The sequence below is a fragment of the Pseudopipra pipra genome, chromosome 7 (assembly GCF_036250125.1).
Source record: "Pseudopipra pipra isolate bDixPip1 chromosome 7, bDixPip1.hap1, whole genome shotgun sequence".
NCBI lineage: Eukaryota > Metazoa > Chordata > Aves > Passeriformes > Pipridae > Pseudopipra > Pseudopipra pipra.
Genome location: NC_087555.1, coordinates 8,109,817 through 8,131,557, shown reverse-complemented (window position 1 = coordinate 8,131,557; position 21,741 = coordinate 8,109,817). Strand labels below are relative to the sequence as shown.

The 21,741-nt window shown below is 42.0% G+C and overlaps 1 protein-coding gene and 1 long non-coding RNA gene across 6 annotated transcripts in view; both read right to left on the bottom strand.

Annotated features, from left to right (window-relative positions):
• The window catches only part of MFSD6 (major facilitator superfamily domain containing 6), a 28,362-nt gene extending 25,199 nt beyond the window's left edge, over nt 1-3,163 (bottom strand). For 4 of the 5 annotated variants that reach the window (XM_064660463.1, XM_064660462.1, XM_064660465.1 and 1 more), the window contains exon 1: nt 2,802-3,162. The gene's annotated coding sequence lies outside the window, so the exon portion shown is untranslated. Of the gene's footprint in view, nt 1-2,801 lie in introns of all 5 variants that reach the window. The other variant, XM_064660464.1, reaches the window with a different exon arrangement.
• Nucleotides 3,164-4,305: 1,142 nt separating this feature from the next.
• LOC135416999 (uncharacterized) lies at nt 4,306-21,729 on the bottom strand. Its single transcript, XR_010431854.1, has 7 exons — nt 21,596-21,729; nt 21,189-21,331; nt 20,090-20,145; nt 8,999-9,053; nt 6,146-6,235; nt 5,837-5,946; nt 4,306-4,658 (listed from the first exon to the last, which is right to left on the bottom strand). It is a non-coding gene; the product is annotated as an uncharacterized LOC135416999 (long non-coding RNA).
• Nucleotides 21,730-21,741: the final 12 nt, after the last annotated feature.

Genomic DNA, 21,741 nt, shown 5'->3' with positions numbered 1-21,741 from the left:
CCTAATTACTGTTTGATTCAGAACAGGTCTGTGCTAGTGAAGTAGACTTAAAAACCATCCATCTTTCAAAGAAAGCTCACCTCGCTCACCCCCCAGCTGGTGAAACTACCCCAGGTGCATCCATCATATTGCCCGAGCACACCACCTCCTCTTCAGCCCCACTTGTCTCATTGATCTAAGCTACAAAACATTTGGATCAAAGTCTTTGTGCTACAGTATCTGTGCAGCAACTCCAGAACCAAGCCCTGCATCCAGCAGGCCTACACAGCACCGCTGCAATGGACATGAATAATAGACCATGTTTTCCATTTTCAAGCAAGTTTCATCCCTAAGGAGCAGCCTGGTGCTGTCGCCTGCGTCCATTCCAAAAAGGAGAATGTTATGCAAACAACTTACATCATGTCAGCGGAGTGCACAGACTTCATTTATTCTTGCATCACGTTCCCAAACCTCTCCTAGGGAAGCCAACCTGCAGGCAGAGCCCTTGGAGGGGCTGTTCTCTGCCAAGCCATACAGACCAACTCCCACGGGCTTACCCACCTGCCCCACATCATCCCCTGTTATCTAAAGGTAAACAGTTCCTCCTGAGAGGCCACCACATGGACACCTGGCTCTGAATTTATAAAATAAGGAAAAACTCACACACAGTGAATTAACTTAAGTGCTGGGAAATGTATTTGTTACAAGTTTGAAGCAAGACACAAGTGTTGTAACGTTAACCACCATAGTCAGGGTTTCCATGAAGTGAAACCACCTCCTTCTAAAGCACTTAACTCCTGAAATTGCTTTATTTTGTGCTGCTGATATGCATTTACTTAATGTGTTGGTCTATAGGTTTTTCCACTTCTTCAATATGCATATAAAAACCCTACACACTGACACATTTACTCAATTACACTGAGAGACAACAGTATGCCTGAAGCATGTCAAGATCAGGTTTATAATAGGTTTAATGCACTTTATGATAGGTCTGAAGTTGCCAAGTTGCTGCAACAGTGCTAGTATTAAGATTAAAGAAAAGAACACTATCAGAGCCTCATGTTAAAGAAAAACCATTAAACCCACATGTTAGGATTCCTGTTTTCCAACCTTGTTCTCCATTTACTACATGCACATTAAGATGTCCCGGTAGACTCTACGTGCTAAACAATTTATTTTTAGTCAGCACTAGTCTCCAGTTCTTTTAACCAGTTTTCACTTTGCCAACTACGTACCCACACCGCCAAGGTTTACACTTGATTAACGATGGCAAATAACAAGTGTGTCTTCAACGCAGACCAGGCAAGTGCTCAGAGCTGCAGGACTCCAGGAGCACACTGCTGCCAGCGCTGGGGAGGGGCACAGGCACCCAGCTGCCCCACCAAGCCTGGCAGGAGCAGTGGGCTCTTGCAAAACAGAGAGGCCTTCCTGTCAATTCCCAGCCTCAGGGACCAACCACCACTGGCTGTCACCGGTTCCCTTTCCCACTCTGCCATATAAACTCAGGCCCCTTGTGCTCTAGCTTAAAATTAAGATGAATTTTAGGTGGTGTTTAAGTTCTGCCCTAGCACCAGCCACATTAGTGATCAACCACAGGTTCCCCACATCGTCGGCTTTTGCTCTCATTTCACCTGTTTGAAATTTTTTTTAAGTCTTCTCAGGATTTTCCCTGGGTTTATGACTGCTATCACAAACACTGTGCTTGAAGAGAGAATTGGTTTCTTTTCCCCTGTTCCCCAGTGGGTCTTCAGAGAACGCAAACAATAAAGTAAATGTCGCCTTTGTCTACTATTTCTATCCAGGGGAAAAACCACACAATAAAAATAGTCAAGCTAGAAAAGCAGCATTTTACAGTCTCTTTCCTTGGACATTACTAACTACAATGGACAAGAGCCAATGTATCTTAATAATGTAATAATGTCTGGGGTGAATTTTTACCGAAATACTTCAGTGTAATGTTCACACAGCCACTATCCGCTCCCCTAAGTTCATCACTCCTCAACACTGCCCTTTTCACTAACACAACATTTAAAAAAAGCCTGCTGTTAAAACTTCAGAGCTGCTGAGCAGACGTGGGTTTTAAACTCTGTCAAACTTGAACATAGCAGGCATCCGTAGCAGCTATGGCACCTTCAGCACTGTTTTCCTAAACAAGCATCTATTCCTACGCTTGTCTCAATAAACAGAGGAACAACTGACAACCCGCTTACTAAAGCCGCTGGTCTTTTAAGGACATAAGTGCTCTGGATCCGAGTGACAGCCACACGTAACGCCACGCCTGGATGCTGGCGGCGGGGAGAAGTGCGGGATGCCTGTGCAGGAGCTCCCGCGGGACACGGCCGGACCAGCGGCCACCCCCGGGGACCAGGACCCTGCCGCGGGGAGGGCCGGGGCTCTGGGCGGGGGCTGACGCCCAGCTCCTGGAGGCGGGGGCCGGGGCCCGCCGAGCTCCGCTCCCCGCGCAGGGCCGGCGGGGCTGGCACGGCCGCCCGGCTCCGCTGAGGCGCAGCTGACCGGCCCCGGCCCCGGCGCGGCAGGAACCGCCTCCAGGAGGGAGCGCCGGGAGAGGCTGCGGCGCGGGCCCACCGGCAGCATCCCATGGGCCGCGGGGACGAGGCCCGCCGGTACCGGCGCAGAGCCCGGGGGAGCACAGTCTCCCCGGCCCGGCGGCCGCCCGGCTCCCCCCGGCTCGGTGCGCCACGGCCGGGGCCCGCCGGTGGGTGCCTGCGGAGCGCGGGCAGGGGAGGCGGCGGCGCCCCGGCGGGCGGCCCTGGCTGCCGGCCCGGCCCCCGCGGGGGCACCGCGGGGCTGCGCTGACTCACCTCGCCCGGGGGCGGCTCCGGGGGGGCGCTCGGCCGGGAGCATCGCAGCCCCTTCCTGCCGCCGCGGCTGCTGCTGCGGGCGGCGGCTCCGCGCACCTCCCGCCCCCCCGGCCCGGCCGCGCCGCCGCCGCCGCGCAGGGGCGCTGCGGGAGGGACGGGCGGCAGCCACGGGCGGAGCCGCCCCCCGCCGGCACCGCCCCCGCGGGGCTCGGGCCCGGCCCGACCGGGGGAGCTTCGTACTCAGCCGCTGCCTCGACGAGGGTCTGTGCCTGCGGTGGGACGCGTCGGGTTCTAAAACAGTGTCTGCGGAGCGTCTGCGGGCCCCGGACGGCCAAATGACATTCGTTAGCGCTTCCTGCTCCTCGCAAGTGCCCTCACGTTACGCGTATTACAGCGTAACGAATTAATTACCTCTAGTGCCTTTCGCAGCCACTGGCATCACCCCACTGGCATCACCTCTTCGGTGGCAGTTTCTAGACTTAACAGTCAAATAAAATTACGTAAATGTTTAAAACAACAACAACATAAACTTCCCCCGGCTCCCCGTAATTGTTGAGGCAGAAAAAGGCAGAGTGACTCCTGAGCAACAGCTGAGCCGTGCTGAAATATCAAAAGGTCAGCGGTGTTGAGCTAAAGAAAGGGAACGGTCAGAAAGTGAAAGGCCATCCTGAGATTTAGGGTGTTTATCAGCCCTGAGCTGAACAGGAGGTACTGAAGCTGTCTGAGGATTAAGCTCAAGTGCTGGTGTTCTTTACACAAGAGTGCACGCTGGGCCCTAGTCCAAGCAGGTCAATAAAGCAAGTAAACTCCACTGGCCATCCCTCTCAGCTGCACAGCACAGGCAGCTTCTGCCCGGGACACTGACCTGACTGCAGATATCATTCACTGGGATACCACAGAACAAACACATCACTACTTGCATCTTCTTATTTGTACCTCCCTTTTCTGAGGGAGGATCCCCATCTCCTCAAGGAAAAAAAATTGCATTATTTTGCCCAAGGGGAGAAATTGAGATAAAACTACAAGTTTGCATGATTGAAGCAGACAGACAGGAACAGGGGCACCAACCCATTTGCACCAAATGGGCATTCAACCCATTTAATTGGAGTCCTCACCGAAGTGGAAGGGCTTCCAGACTCCATGGAAGGCAATGCTCTCTCCAGGTTGTTCCCCTGCCACGCTGACATACTGATGGGGCATGATCTCTGTACATGGATACACCTGCCATTGAGGACACTGTCCCATTAAAATCTTGCCTACCTCTACAGTAAAGGCTTCTCGTGAAGGAGGCAGGAGACCAAAGCTGAATTTCCTAGGGGAGATGACCTGGGGCAGGAGAAGGCTTGTTTATCATCTGTCTCTGGAAGGATTTTCAGAACTCTTCATCTTTGAGTATCTCCCTTGTGGCTAATTAAGCACAAAGAGAAGCCACATCTGAGACCAGGAGCACAGGCCTCCTGTAATCTTGCAGAATGCAGAGACAGGCAACCATCAGCTCCTGTAGTGGGGGGTTTATTACAAAATGTTACTGTAATAAGTCAGATCTCTGCTCCAACTGAAATTATTTAATCTTAATAGAGACTTTTTTGGCAAATTACTACAAATGCTTTTAGGGAGAACATGTATTTCAAATAATTTCCAGTCATTGTTTGCGAACTGAAAAGGGAAAGCTGATCTTTGTAGTCACAGACTACATTTACTGGAGCCATAAAAGCAGTCTTTCCCTAACCTCTGATAACTCAACATTGCCCACCACACATTAAAAATGTGACCATCTTCTGCAGCTGTGTTCTTCCTTTTCTTGGAGCTGTGTTTCTTAAGACTTGCATCCTGATCATTCCCTTTCCTTCTACTGGGCTTTGGAGGAGCCAGGGACATTAAAAAAAATAATAATTTATTTTTGAATGCTCTCTCAATAGAGGAATTAAAACAAAATATGTAAAATTTCTTTGAAGGCAGTTGCATAACCAGGTATGTGAACAAGAAGTTACAGCTGAGGACCAGAGTACAGAATATGACTAATACAGTGATTTACAATGTTTTCTTTATACATACATATATATTTATAAATCCTATTTATATGATATAGAAACCTATATAAGTACTAAATATATTCTATAAAAATGTAATTTTTAATATATATATATATATTTAAGTGTTTTCTTACTGAGTTTAAAAGCCCAATCCAGCAGTGTGAGGAGTGTTGTGAAAAGCCTGACCACAGAACAAGCTACTCTAGCCTGAGCAAAACTGAACATAGTAGGGTTCTGCATGGTTATATCTTTCAGTGAGTCTGTGTGTAAAGATCTGTATTACACCCTGTTACACATTATTACACTTCCTCAGAGAGTTCTTTCAGCTATGAAAATGAGGGTTAACAAAAATGGAGAAACTGCTGCTCTGCACACAAACTGTCCTAATGTATTTTTATCACAGATACTTCTAGGCAAAGCAGTGTTCAGAGGAAAGGAAATGTAGCTGACAATTACTTGAAGTATAAAGTTTTCTATTAAAATAGTTGCTAGTATAAAACAAAATAAAAAGCTGAGTCAAGTGTAAAATCTATTTAAAGTAATTGAAATATCTCTTCTTCAAAGACCTCTGGTTCAGGCTCTGAATTGCAGTAAAATGTGATATATAAATGTGACATACCAAACAACAATCTTTTTCTCTTAGCTAATAGAGTGATATTAATAAATATGTACCTGACCACTGCATATTAGAATATTCAGAAATAATACTTTTAAAAATAAATATAAATCATACATACACATGCCATATAATCAACTCTGTACTGTAAAGCCACACTGGATTAAACTTATCCATGCCTGTGTGTTTCTGGGGGGTTTGCTTCAATGCATATGTTACTTTATATAGATTTCTATTCATGTTCCCCATATGACTTTACCATATATCATGGTGAGAATGCTTGCCAAAAATAGTTACCAATGCTTTATAGCTTAAAAACCAAATAACCAAATTTAATGTCAAAAGAAAGCACCAAGTAAACTGAAAAATTAAAGCAAAGTAGTTACCTTTTAAAAGCAAAATAAACAAAATTATACACAAATAGCTGCTGGGACTGCATATATTAGATTTGGCTTGAAAAGGACTCAGTGGTGTCAGCTGACTCCATGGCTTATTCCTTAGGTTAGAGGGGAAATAAAGCAAACATAGCATAAGACACACAACTGTCATGTAAAAAACATCTGGTAGGTTTTATGAATGATACGAGCATCTTGTGCTTCTGCTATTTTGCAGTAGTGACAAAGGTAAAGTATGTGAGCCCTGTCTTATGGAAATCGTTTCTAGGAGCTTAAATTTTAACATATAGAAAAACTTACAGGTTTCTTTCATGAGCTGGAGCTGTACTTTGAAATCAAGAATTTCTGGTTGACCCAAAATATTCTGTTGTCCTTTAGCAGCTTTTAACTCTGAGCCAAAACCAAAAAAAAAAAATTACATCAGTCAGATTAGAAAGATAAGCTGAAGGTGAGATTTATGCTGCTAGGACTTGCCCCACAGTACAATGAAGAAAACAGAAAAGCTTTCATTTCCATCAGACCTTTAATATATTTTGCATAACATGAAAACTAATTTTTTTAGTCAGTTCTTTGCCAGGAGAGGCGCTACATTAAGGGAACTATGACATTTATTTCTTCCTCTTGAGGAAGTTCTTCATAACACAACAGTTTGTACATCTGGGAAGACTCTAAGTCAGTAGAAGGAAAAATGTGACTTCTTCCTAGTGTTTCAAAGACTAAATGCAACTATGTCACCAGTAAGAGAAAAATCCCAACAGAGGAACTGAGGAACAGTCACCCAGTGAATCAGCAAATCATACAGAGCTGCAGCAATGTTAATGGTAACCAAGGACAAAATATTCACAGGCAGTGAGACAACCATTGCAGTGATCTGTCTGGTTTGGCAGGGAAGCAGAGGACTCCCTTCCTTTAATTTTTAATCAAATACTTTTGGAAGCATTACAGTCATTAGCAAAGAGAAGGGAAAAGCAATGAACAAAACAGTACAGAAAGTGTGTATACCGTGACTGTGTTTATTGTGTGTGTACAAACAAACTTCCTCCTACTGGATAGACCTTTTTCCTCTTTTTTTCCCCCTTAAATTTAGATTTGTGTTTGTGTGGTATCTGCTTATACAGTAGTCAGCCTTTCCTGAGCTCAAGAACCTTTGAATCCACTGGCAAGTATTGAATTTGATGTGCAGTGACAGTCTCACAAATATTAAATTCTTAAAACGTAGTGTGAACAGCAGTGGCTGGCACTGATGGAGTTGGAGGGAGGGAATCTTAACCAGCCAGAGCTTTGAGAAGGATCCACTTAGACCCTCTCTTATAGTGGGGTCCCCAGAAAAGATCCAACTGAAACTTAAAGAAATAGCTCCCCCATGCACGTATATCTTATTCTAAATAAACACTACAAGTGTTAAAACAAAAAATGCAAATGACCAGGGCAGGCAGAGTACTTAAAAATATGACATATACCCCCACCTCCTCTGCCAGGCACGTCCTGCACAACAGGTCCTTGCTCTCCAGGGCTTTAGTAACACAAACATTTGTCTTCTACGCTGTGTTCTGAGTGTACTAAGTCACTGCTATGTCTAACATGTTTAATAACTGCAGGTATATGACCAAGGGACAACAAACTGACAAGTTCTCTGTGATCCCTAGGAACTTCCTTCTATCCCATCTGAGAGCACGGGGTGGAGCAAATACCAGCATTCAAGCGAGAAATTCTTTACCATCATTGTCCTTTACATCCACAAAAGAAACGCATTTAGGGTCAGATATCCCTGCTTTGCTAGTCAGTGACTTCAGGTCAATGGGAATTTGAGTTCTCAGCTTTTTGACTAAATTAAATTTCTGAGAATAGCTTTTAAAGGAAATATAATGTCACTGCAGAGCAAAATATTCCCTGGCCAAAACAAATTTTAATTGAGGTTCGGTATTCTACAGGTTAAAAAACTATTGCAGAAAATAATTCCTGATTTTACACAGCACTACATACTCCTCTCATTTAATACAAGGATTCTCACCATTTATATGTCTAAAAACATGGTGATAACTCCGAGTACTTTTTACCTGACATGGTTTTTTTTTTGGTTTGGGTCTTTTTTTTTAATCAGGTTATGATTAAATGCAGGTCTTCTACAGTGTAGCTTTCTAAACCTAGACCAAGACTAAGACAGGCATTTTTGTTTAGTACATGTAAATGTGATTTTTGATGAGAACTACTCGTGTGACACAAGCATTGAAAAAATCTTTTGTACTGAGGGACACATGGCACCAAATTCAGACCAAGGCTAGCTGCTGACTTCAGAGGCCTCACATCTAACTCACTGTAGAGCTGAGTTTGTCTCATTATAAATAAGAGCAGTAAATGTCACTTTTCATACAGAAGGGAGTCAGTGTTAGCCATCTGACCTCTTTCCCCCGAAAGCATACTGATCTTTTTATTCTATATTTCATCCCATGACCTCCAGCATAACTGATGTCTTGCATAACTCTTTTAATGTCTTGGTTAATGAGAGGACATCCACGTGATACTGGCACTTGAATTTAGTTTCAAGGTGAATTTCAAACAGTTCCCCCTCCTCAAAGTGTAAAAACAATGAGCAGCTTATTGATGCCCTTCTCAAACTCTTGAGATGATATTCCTCTGTGTAAAGAACAAAGGACCTCAGTACTTAAGTGTCAGGACTTCAGTGCCACAGACATCAGTTCCACTGAGACTCAAAGCAGTATCTCTGATGAAAGTGATGGGGAAATAAATAGATGCTTTTTGGACAAATAGAAGCCCTCAACTATTGAAAATAGGTTTTTTGGGTTTTTTTTCCACTTTTGTATTCAGATTTCTGGCTGGAAAGGAAAATCATTAATAACATACAAGAAATGTTTTAAATGTTTTTGTTTTCTTTTTGGCTATCAGTTTTCTTTTTGGCTATCAGTGTAACGTGAGATAAAGACTTCATGTAATGGTACAAATTGTTTCAGAAATATTGTACACAGCTATTTACTTTTTTCCTACAACATCCAAATAATCACAATGTATTTAAGACAGCATACTCTAGTATTCTCAGTGGAAAGCTTCAGAACAGCTGTTTACTTCAGAGTCTGAAGCTGAAGATAAAAATAAGACAAACAAAATCTCAGAGGATATTAATAGTTCCATACTTACTGAGCTCATTAATAAATTCATTGGATTCCTCCCCAGCAATGTTTCTTTTCCAAACCTGGAAACAAAATTATTGACAGTGAAAAAAACACATGTTTAGTTTTCAAGAGAATGCTAATTTAAGTTTGAAGAACCTGATTCTGCAGTGTGTATTGGCCTAAACTTCTATTAGAACCAATGACAGAGACAGACTTGGGCAAGACCAGGCCCTGCATTAGTGGTGTGACATTGTGTTTGGCATAGAATTAGAATGTATAGTCTGTTGCCATGATATAGCTACTGTGAAACCCAGTCTGGTTTCAGGGAGCAGTTTCTCTTCAAAACAGAAAAAAATCTTAGAGAAAGTTTGTCCCTTCCATTTAATGTCTTATTTTACTCACAGTCACCAAAGCATCTTTCTCAGGCTTTCTAACAGAATTATAGAGCCGAAGATAAAAAAATGGACTTCAGCTGTCTGTATATGGCTGTAGGAATAGTACCACTCCCAGGTATCAGGTTTCAGGGCAGGGCAACTCCTTGTCTTCCAAAGTCTGTTTGAAAGCGTCAGCAGGATCTAAATGACCTCACAAAGGAAGTACTCAGAAAACAAGGGATATTCAACTGTTTCCCAGTTTTTATTTTTTCACTGTCTTGTTGGACAAAGACAGGGTTTCAACCATATGCTACAACATCTCACTAAAATTAAGATGTTTTGGAGGCAAAGTGGAAAGAGGGAGCAAACTCGACGAACACTACCGATTCAAAGTACACGAGTACTGCCAGAAAAATGATGGTGTAGAAGTTCTACCTTCTGACTTAGTGGCTCTGCAGTGTATAGAAGGGTAACTGCCTCTTGTGTTTTAGCTGCGCAATAGGGAACAGCAAGGTGCCTCCTTCCCACGTCATGGAACTGTGAGCTCCCGGGGCCGTCGTTCTCTGCTTGGCACCGTGACCAGGAGCGCTGCCTGACTCCACCTGGCTGTTCCCCACTGCTGCACACAGAGCACGGGCTCCTCTGCTGTGGTTAACAGAGCATTTCAGACCGAGTGCTTCTACTCCGGGAGACAGCCGAAATCTCAATCCACATCTAAATTTTTCAGCCAAGCTTTTACAGTATTTGCATTCTCTTTGTCTCTTGCAGATTGTGATCTATTTATAACAACTCAGCTATTTCTAAACCTCAAGCAGACAGAAAATTGATGTGTCATTCTAAGGATATGCCTTTGAAATGGTGGGGTGGGAAAAGAAAAAACCCAAAACACGGGAAGGTGATAAAAGCAGAAAAAAATAGTCTTTGTCTACGTAACACTATTAATGTTTCTTACCTTTTTTTCTATGTCATACCTCCTGACTCCCTAAATCAGCACATCAACTATGAATTCTAAGTACCTGTGCTTTTTAAAGTCATTTACTAATTCGTTTTCTTCTTTCCCTTCTCTTCCCCCTGTTCTATAAATAGTTGAAAAAAGGTCTGTTGCCTGTAGGGTTGGACAATTTTATCTGCTTTTAGGATGTACAACCTACCTCCCTGAGGATTTCTTCTCTTGCTACAACATGCTGTTAACTGTTTGTTACCAGGAGGTTCAAAATTGTCAAAGCACTTATGAGGGAGGAAAAAATAAATATGTGCAAAACCAATTGCAAAGTAAAAAATAATTCTGTTTTAGCATAATATATGGATTTTTTTTTCACCTGCAGAAAAATTCAAGCATGGATCCCATAAACATTATAGAAAAAAAAATCAGGATGTTTTCCTCCTTTCAAAAAATACTATTTTAGTGTTGGAAAAGGTACAGAGAGGATGCTTAGAAGCTTGGAGTGACTCCTCTGCCTGGAACAGTTGAGTAGTCTAGTATTCACCAGTCAGAAAAAGAAGCAAATTAGCAGGGATAAAGCAGATTTATGATGTCCTGAATTGGAGAAAGCAAATTCATTTACTCTTTCTTCTCATATGTGGAATAGGAAAAATCAAATTAAGCTGGAAGGAGACCTGTCAAAAGCTTGCAAAGATACTGTGGATGCCGAAAGTTTGTCAAAATCTGGGGGAGGCTGGACACATGCAAAGAAGAGAAATCCCCAGGTTACTAGACTTTTTGTTTACTAAAACCTGTAATCTTCTGGGGAACAATTAAAAGATTCTAGAATAACAATAAATTATTAGTTCTCTAACATTTTGTACCACAGTTTATTTTCCCTTCAGTTTTTCAAAATATCATGCATTCTTATAATTAAATGTTTCATGTAAACACTAGGTCTGGTTTTGCAGCTCACCTTTGGGCCACTGCTGGTGTCATGGGCCCTCTAGTTCCTTGGGCCACCTTGTAATAACTGTTACTAATCCTCATACTTTGCCTTAAACAATAGTTTACAGATGTACTGAGTTGGGAAGGCATTTTTCCTATTCCTGAATGGCAGAGCCATTCTAATGTGTTTAAAACAGTAGCATTTCCTACTAGTACAGGTCCATTAGTATATGAGTGAGAAGGAGAAGCCAGACCAAACTATGAGCAGCTGGCCCCTTCTTGTCATCGGTTGTATCTAAGTCAGAAAAGCAGTAGTCAAGTGTTCCTTGTGTCTTCCAAAGCCTTGGCCACTGACAGCAGCAACATCAGGAAATGTTAAGGAAAGCCTAAGGTCTCAGTTCCTTCTTTCTTTGTAGCATGTGTGCTGAATAATATCACTAAAGAGAGTGCAAATGCCATCAGCTCTGAACCGCAGGGGGGTTTTGTTGTTCAGGTTGTAGTGGAATAGAAAAGGTAAACAATTAAACTGAGCACTATGGAGCACAATGGTGAGTCAGCCCTCCTGATGCCTCAAAACCCTTCAGACAGCCCTCTGAGAAATAAGATTTCTGATCTTGAAAATTCTCCAGTAAAGTGTCTTATTTATAATTTCCGTTAGCAAAAATGAAAACGTGGATAGACATAAATGTACAGAACACATAGGTTGTCCATCTACCTTGTATCTCTTACTTTCTAAATTATTAATTTAAGCATAAACTACCATTCCAAATAGTAATACTAGAGGAGAATTTCAAAGACTTCAAACTGCAATATATTTTAAATTTTGACCCAACAGCACCAAGTTTTAAGTCAATGCAGTATCACTAAAATAGAACACAATAATTTGTTTACAAAACCTGTCTTATCTTACTCCTTCTTATATTTATAAGATAAACAAAACTGGTAAACCTTTGGACTTGAGCAGGGTGGGGGTGATCTTGCAACAGCAGTGGCTGAACAAATATACATGGTTTATATGGAAAAGGCAACAAAGGAGGAAATGGGTATTGGAAAGTTGGCTACTAATTAACCCAGGCCTCGCTGGGAAACAAGACTGAAAGTGAACTACGCTTTCAATTGAGCTGTTTCCTCAGGTGAGACTCTTTAAAAGCACATCTGAGCTGTAGTTTTTTCTGAGATAAGTAAATAATGCCCACATCCTACATACTAGACAGGTGTGAAAGATTGTCATGGATCTGCAAACAGTTCCCTTTCTTAAACAAGAAAGGTGAAGGTTAAACAGTGGGGGTCACTGTAGTCTTTGAAACACGTTTTCAGGTATTTAACATGAAGTGGCACCTTCTAGGGAGGATGTTTTCCTACACCTTCTAGAAATAACACCACATTTTCCTGAGAGATCTGCTTCTGGTTGTTCTTGTGCAGTGAGGAAGTCACAGTCCATTGTTGCAGCCATTCTGTGGTGAGTAATTATGTTACCTACAAGCATTATGACTGCTGATTGTGAATAACTAACAAAAGCAAACGGTTCCTGTGTAACAGGCAGCTGACTGCTTCTGCAAACATGCTACAACCTCCTGAAACTGCATACTGGAGGACCTGGCAAAGTCTGGGGCTTCTTTCTTCTGTAAATGCTAGGGTTTTTAAACTGAAAAAGTGAAGACAGTGAGAAATTCTTAGACAGGTGGGAAATTTATGTATCTCAGAAAAAAAAAAAAGATAATTGAAGTACTCCCGAGGAAAGGAGTGTAGCTGAGTGAGTGCATTTTAATACATTGTGGATTTGTTTGTCCTGTGCTAAAAAAACAGGCTCATTTCCTTCTGCAGAACTGGGTAGCAGCTGATAGATGGCAGTGTTACAGGCTCACATGTAAAGCCACGGTCAAACTATTTGCTTAGAAAGAAAAAGCACGTGTCCCTTCTTACATATATTGAAGGCCCTGGTTGGATATCTGTTTATAACAGTTTATGGAACAGCTTTTCTTTCTTAAAGAAGTGGAAAATATATTCCATGTCTTGTTTTGTAAAGCAACACAGAAATTCAAAGCATCTGAATCCTCTTCCTCTGGATTCTATAATCCTGGGTCGTTGTGCTATGTGGTTTTTTGTGATATATGCACCACAAACATACAGATAAACTATATTTATGCTTTAGCTCAATAATAGGAGCAATGAAAAGATTTGTTATCACCAGTGTATTGCATCTTTCTGTTTCAGCTCTAAGTTTAATGTTGATATTACGATGAGACAGTCAAATACAGAAGTGAAAACTAAAGCAGAATAGTGAAAAAGCTACAAAGTTATTTCTCAATGTCTGCTTCTTCTGACTATTTGAAATATGTTGAAAATTGTATTGTAATTGAGACGTCAGACAGCTGTACCTGCAAAATTCAGCTGTCTCTTACTAGGAGGGTAACTCCTTGACAGTGAATGTTCCAAAGGGCTCACAGAAGCTACAGGGATGTTAGTGCTGTCACAGGAGAGGGAAAGCACAGACCAAATATGTTTCATGATTCTTCTGCTCAGTCATGGGGAAAAAAATTTCCATTAACATTTCAGATTGAAAATGGATTTTTTTTTTTTAAACATAAAGTCTCTGCTTTCTTAGAAAATCATTTAAATTTAGAATAAAACAAACAAAAGACGTTTCTTCTTGGTGCTGGCCAAAACTCTCTTCTTTGTTTTTTTTTTTTTTAGGCTACAAATGTCAGTAAAATCACTTTTCAAAATGTCTTAAATTTACAGAATAATGTCCCAGACTAATTCTACATGGTGTGACATCTCCTAGGCAGAAGCACAGCCTGTAATTACACGCTTTATTTCTTGGCAGGTCCCAGATTGAAACCCTGCTGTTAACTCCTGCAGTTAACCATACAATAAAGCACCTTCTCACTCCTAGAGCCTGAAGAAGTGCTCTTAGCAACAGTTCTATAAGGGAATGCCTGCATTTTTCTTGGCAGACAGAGGTGTGTCAAAGTATGACTAAATCACATTGAGTTCCATGTTATTTCTGAAATAATTATATATATTCCCATATAGTGCTCTTAGGAGGATGCACCTCCATTCCAGCCTGCTAGTGCAGAGACACAGTGAGAGCTGGACAGCCTGGGTCAGGACAGGAGAACCAGTGGCATCAGGAAATCCAAGAGTGAGATTACAGAGAGGAACTAATGATACTGGAGACCACGTATTTCCTTGTGAACAATTTTGATCTCTATTGTGCCCTGCCACAGCTGCCACTGCTTTTCTTCAATGGGCAGTAATATCCCTGAGGAACTATGTCCATTCAGTAAGTGCTCAAGGAACCAAGTACTTGTCCCTGTCACTGCCATTGCAGGTTTGTTGATGATCCATGATGACCACATTTCTTAAAAAAAAAAAAGAAAAAAAGAAAAAAAGAAAAAAATACAAACAAACACTTTTCCTTCTGACTTGCTACACATCCTTTCCACCAGGTTAATCATTATACACAGAGCTGGTAAACTGAGTTGCACTGAAGCTCATTATTAGCCCATATTGGATGCTGATAATTTATACTTATAAACAGAATATATCTGCAGCAGTGAATGATATATGCTTATTCCTAATAGCTTAAAGGCCTCTATTTATTCTCCTGATCTATTTTTTTCCCTCATTTCTAAGTTCTGCAATTTGCTTTGCTGTCCTTTGCATCATTTGTGGCAATAAATGAGATCTCTCTCCCTAGGCAATGTTCTTCAATTCATTATTTTATGAACAGTTTTCATTGTACTCCAGAATGAAATAAAACAGAAAGAAATTTTAAAAAATATTCTTAATATTTACTTCTAAAATCAAATGTAGATCTTTTCAAGGGAAAATTAATACCTGTGTGAGGTGTCAGATGAGAAACATGGAAAGGTTTGAATACACCACATCCATTTAAATAAGATACTGTCACTCTGTCAGCCAAACTGCCCTGCTGAAGAGCCTCACTTTAATTTAGAGTAACAAATTCTTGAAATAAACATCTGAGGTGCTCAAATTCCTGGTCTGTCAGAAAGCTACTAATTAGCATCACATGCTTTTGTGCTTAATTCACTGTGATTTTGACTGAAACAAAATAGGTAACTAGGCATTCACTGTGACCCCTGAGAGGGAAGCAGATGGTTCAAGACCACATCATGTGACATTCCAGCTGAACAACAGACAAAATGGGGAGGCCAAGAGGAATCTTACATACAGGACTGATTTAGAATAATTTTTAATGATTCTAAGTATTTAGGGTTTGATGGGTTTTTTGTGTGTGTTTTTTTTTTTTTCTTCTTTTGTTTTGGGTTGTGGTTTTTTTTTACTGCTTCTTGAATAATATAATTCCACTACAATAGATCATACAAGGAGAATTTCAGGCTAATGGTAGTTGGCAAGATAAGCATATAATCTGCATTTAAAATATGATGTACATTCACTGATATTAAAGGTATGAAAAGCACTACCTTTAAAGTTAACTGAACCAATGCTAAATGCAAGGTAGAATTACAAGCAGGCCAATGGTGCTTCAAAATGCTACTGACAAAGGAATTACTGCAATGTTTTAAAGTAAATCAGTCAAGTGACATGAACTTACTATTTGGAATATTGTTCCTCCTTAGGCTGGGTATGTAATTCCAGTAGATTATAATTATGAGTTACATAAGATTCAGTGGAAGGTAACGAAGATATATTAAAAATATTAATCACCATTCATAAATAAGACTTTAAAAACACCAGGATAATTAGTTCCATTAAGGTTACATCTCCATTGATACTGCTGTAGCTCTTGCTAACATAAGTCCATCAGCTGATCTGTTTTGTCACATGCAAATGTGGTAATTAGGCTTATTCATAACTCCCTTTGTTTCTGAGCTGATCAGTGGAACAAATTACGCTTACGTTTTTCCTTCCAACCCTAGGGTTAAATCTCCAGAGCCACAGGAGACAGACTGGTGGGGGACATGCACTGAGGTCAGCAAGCCCCTTTCCTAGGCTTGAGGTTTCTACTCACAAGGAGAAAACTACAGGCCCTGCGCAATATTTTATTTTAGATCTCCCATACTTTCAAAGTCAAATTTCATTATTTGGCTGTTACTGCATGTCTGAACCACTAAAGACCACATCCCGATATAAGATTCTGCATCGGTAACGTATATGGAAAGTCTGATGCTGGTGTGAAATCTAGTCAAAAATCAGTGTATGGGCAGAGTTTTGGACTGAGAAGAATGCACGCAACTAACTCAAGCTAGGATGACTATAACTAGGAACACATATTGTGAAACATGTATTTCAGATAGATAAGTCAAAACAAGTCAGAATGTCAAAGCTGAGGAGGACCCTTAGTTCTTGGAGTCTATCAAGAAGCAGCACTATCACTTTGCACTCTATACCACTAGTCTTACAAGTTCTGCTTTCCTACACTAGTTCCACTGCTATTTTCATTTAATACCAGCAAAACACCTCAAATAACGTCCTGTTAACACAGAAAAGCCTGAATTTAATTTCTTTTAGAAGCACACATTTAGAGTAAATCTTGAATTAACTGATATTCTGGGACAGTGCTATTTCAAGAGGTCCAACAGGGACGGTATTTTGAAATACAGACCCACACTGTGTGAAAACCACGTGCCTTTTTCTCTTCCTACATACAGGCAGCTCTGACTCTCACAGAATCAAGCACACACATCGAGAGCAGCACAACAGACGTGATGACACAACGGGATGCAATACAGATATCATTTGCTAAGCAGACTCCTGGAGTCTGGTAGGCAAGCTTCCCTGCCATCACTTGCACTACCAGGGAGAGAGAAACTCAGTTTCATTCTTTCCAGACCTGGGAAACTCAACCTTAAGAACTAATTATACAGACAAAGACACCCTCAGCAGTTAAGATATCCTTGGGGGATTTTTTTTGGTCCACTAGAAGTTAACTGTCCTACCAAGAGAAAATTCACTTTCCTCTGGCCCCGTTCCCACACACACTCCCTACAGCTATTTTCACCCACGCCACAGCTCTTTTTAACTGTGTTTAAAAAGCTGAGAGCGAGAGAAATGTGCTGCTGCTGCTAGTGCTCCTCCTCCTCAGGTGGGCGGGTTGGTAGCTGGTCAGTTTTCTGCAGCATTTCTGATTGCTGAATGCGTGGGAAGCCAAGAGCAGGGAGGGAAGGAAGCGGCCCTCTTAGGGAAGGAGGCATATCAGAGCAAGTGGGAAGCAAATAGCCCCTTCCCACCTGCACATGTGCAATTATGTGCAATTGAAAAACTAATACAATAGATCTGCAAGCGGAGGTTTCCAAGCTGTGGTCCTAAAAGGTATCAAACAGCTTGGGTCTCAAAGCCAAATTCGGGGGTGACCAGATCTCTGGGAAGACAGCATTTTTCACCCACGAAGAACAGGCTCGTGGGGAGGGAAAGGAGGAGGGAGGAGGGCGTTCCTCACAGTTATGGCTTTGTACGTAGGTGGAGGGTGGTTCGAGGAGCGGAATGACAGATTGCTTGTGGCAGCAGGGAAGAAAGATGTAGGCGGGTGTTTGCCCAGGGTCCCGTCTAACCCAGGGAGTACTGGCAGGGTGGATGCAGCATGAGTGGTATGTCTAAGCCGGGCTGGTGGGAGGAGAGGAACTCGCTGGTGGATGGACCTCGCTCGGATCCTCCCTCCCTGTCTCATCAGCGCGGCAGCATCTGCAGCAGCACCCAGCCACCCCCACACTTTCCCCCGGTGCCCTCTGAGGCCAAAGGAAAATGGAAAGTACTTCGCTCACACAGCTTCATTATGGATTTGCTTTCATCCTTTTCCAAACACCTCTAGTTCCCCACTGATAAGATGCAAATTAACTGTTGAAATAAAAAAGGGGGGGGAAAGTTGATTTTTTTCCCCCCTCTCCTTCCTCACACACTTTCTTGTAACAGGAGGCATTCACTCCTGCATGCCATTAGCTGTGCCCTCAGCCCAAATCTATGATTTCAGATGTTGCATGGAGCCCCAGGGAAGGCACTCTGTACAATGAGATTACTCATGTTACAGACAAAAGCAAAATTTTCCTTCTCCATATTTCATAGGTGTTTTTGGTGTTTCAGTCCCTCCCTGGGCTGGCCTACTGTTAGAGAGTGGAGGAACAGATTAGTTTTCTGCTTATTTTAAGGCTACTTCTGCTCTCAGTGACGTTACTGGAAGCCTCTCCACTGCAGACCTGAGGCTTTAGTATTTGGCATCCAAGTTGGCACAAGGAAATTTCTGCCTGTGTCACCTGTGGAGGTGCTTTAGAGTGCTGCCAACTGAGACTGGACTGAGAAATAACAATGTGAGGATTGTTTGTCAGCACAGTAATAACGAGTTAGCAGGGATGAGCTGGAAATTTTCCCATTCTGTTCCTCAAGCCTTCACAGACTCATTTTTCCTTACCTTCACACGCTGTAAGGATGCACTTGCTACCCACACTCAGAGCAATTAGGTACCAGCTATTAGACCAGCAGAGGAAAAGATTAAATTTACAGCAAGCCTGGACACAGGAGCACGGGACAGGATGAAGTACTTGTACCATTTATTATCTGGTCTTGGTCAAGTACACAGGGAGCTCTCAGAGCCAACTGAGAGGCACAAGTTAATGATTAACTAGGGATATGCAGGTGGCACACAGAAAGCAGCTGAGCTGCTCTTGGAATACTTCTAGGGAGCAAGAGTTCCTGCATTCTAAAGTTTGGTTTTTTTTTCTGGAAAAGAAACCAAAAAAACCCCAGAAACAAAACCTGAAAACATCTGCTCAATTCTGAAGTCCTCCTACAGTCTGCAAGTTGTTTTCTCTTTCCAAACCTGCTGAGTGCACTGCCAGGAAATTTTTCCAGGGGGAGGAATTACAACCTGCTTATCCTTCTGGCTATGGCACTTGTACTCCCTGAGTTCCTGGCTTGGTTACTAGGTGTGCTGCTCACCTCCAGTATATCCAGTCTCTTGCAACCCTCTTTGCCAATATTAAATCATCCATAAACTCCCAGGTTAAAGGTCATCTCATTCCACTTATTTTCGTGCAACTCCATTATTTTCACTCTTTTTTCTATTTCTACTTTAATTTATCTTTTAGAAAACATTTTCACTTTGATATTCCTCTCTGCAAAAAATGGGGTGTGCAGGAGAACTATGAAAAAGCAGAATGATATGCGAGTTACTTTTTGGATGGGATTGCAGTCAACTAAATGGCCGTCTGTGATAAAATCACAATTTCCTAACACCTAGCACCCCCCTAAAAAAACTATAGGAAAATTCAAGCCATCACCAGCGTGTTTAAAAATGAAGAACACTAAGCTCAAAGAAGATGGCTCTTCTGTCACCACCCCTTCTTCTTGAAAGCAATTTATATTAAAAAAAAAAAAAAGAAAGGATTTTTAAGAAAACATTGAACATAAATTCAGTGTCACCACCATGGAAAGAAACCAGCAGCTGTTGCAAGACAATGCTTGCTGCTACTTCATTGTTTACAAATGAGTAGGCCCTGCTCTTGCCCTAAATCAGACCTACAGCTGGAATACCACAGAGAAAGGGTCTACACCATTATTTATACTGAACTCAGAGGGAGAATAGTTTAAAATCAGCATAAGTAAAAGAAGAATCAGATCACCGACTTCTATTTTGGACCCTTGAAACAGACACCCTATGAAATCATGTCCTGATCACAGCCTTGCCCACGTACAAATGGGATTTGTTAAGAGATTTCCAGGGGTTTCAGACGGCCTCCACCTGCTCTTACCCAAGGTTAGTTTCCTCACACCCATTTCTTCATTTCCACACCACCACTAGCAAAAAAGATTATCTGACAGAAAGGTTCTGCTTCTATTTGTCTGTGAAATGCATAGACTTTCATACATAGGATATGAAGAACAAAAATGTTACCTGCTTATCAGACTCCCCGTTATTGGTTAGGCCTGGATGAGAGATGTAGAGCTATCCTCAAAAAAAAATAAAATAAAATATGTATCTAAGTCAGGGTTCAAGGTTGGCAACTGGGATAATTTGGTGTCCTTTAGACTGGTTTAGATTTAATTTCATGGTACTTGATGTAAAGCAGCATACAGGGCTGTATATACTCAAGATGACTCTAATAAGGTACATCATTGATTATCATATAACCTTTAGGTGAAAGTTTTAATAGTCTGGATTGCCTAATGAATTATGCAATTCATTAGTTTGTAGTAGTCTCCCAGTGACTGCAAAAGCACCTCATGTCCTGTTCTCAGTTATTTTTTGTTCAGAGCGTGCAAGACTGAAAACTGAGACTGCATTAATACACAAATGTTCTGTATCTTTTTTTTTAATGCGTATTTAGTTTGATTAAGACTTTTACAACCAAATTTAATACACCCTGAGAGTCATTGCAATGGAAATGCCAACACAGATGACGCTGCTCTAAGCAGGGGCTGAATCATTTCTCGAAACGAAGAGCAAGGTTGCCCTCTGGGGACTTTTTTAGAAGTGCTTCTGAGAGCTGGGATTTTTTTGTTCCAGCAAAATATATTAGCTAAAAGGTTTTAAGATTGTTTGGATTTTTTTAATACTAATGTGAGTCAAGACAGCTGGTGGTAAGAACTTGCTACACCGAGAGATGATGAACCCATGTTTCTGCCTAGTGCACTTTAATGTCATTTATTCCATGGTTGGTCACACTTTTCAGTGTCAGTCTCACGCTGATCATGTCAAGCCTGAGAAACAAAATTCATGGAATGGTCTTAGTTATGGAAATCAAAGTGAATTTAGCACTATGAACTCCTAACATGATGGCCATACATTTTCAAGTGCCTTAATACTCTGTTTGGATTTTTTTTAAAATATAAATAATAATTTAAAAAAAAAAAAGAGGCAATTTTCCCATTTGCAGTTTCTGAGTCTATTTATGCTGAACACACACATGCTGTGTTTGAGCTCACAGCTGTCTGAGCTGCTGTCAGGGCAGTAACCATGCTAGTGCTTAATCCATATATTCACCTTCACTTACGAGCAGTTCTTAGTGCGAGGTCACATGAGAGCAGCTCCTTAATCCCACCTCACTCGCTGTCTTGTGTCAGTAGCTGGGGCTGTGGGTGTGGGATAGCACAGGTGTGTCCACAGGGTACAAGGGATGAAGAGAAACCAGGAGGTCTGAAATTAAGAAACCGGTTTTACTGCTGAAAAATAACAAACCACTAGAATAAAGTCTCAGTCCACGAAGCTGAGCTCTGAAGGCAGTTTGGCAACGCCAACTTGCCCCACTTTGGGCAGCCAACAAGCATGGTTTGTTATTGCTACACGCAGCGTCATTGCTTCACTGACAGAGAACTGTATCACCTTGCGCCCTCACACCTCCCGGCCTCATTCCGGACGGGGAACAGGTAGGAAAACCCCAGGTAAGGAACCTGCCTTTACCTGTGCAAAGGGGTTGTTCGGGGGGGGGGGGGGAGCAGGCGGCCGCCGACCTCCAGGCTCCCCCCTCAGGTAGCGAGGGCGGGAGGGCGAGCGGGGAAAGGGGACCAGAGGTCGGCGGCCGCTCCTCAGAGCCAGTCCCGGGACTG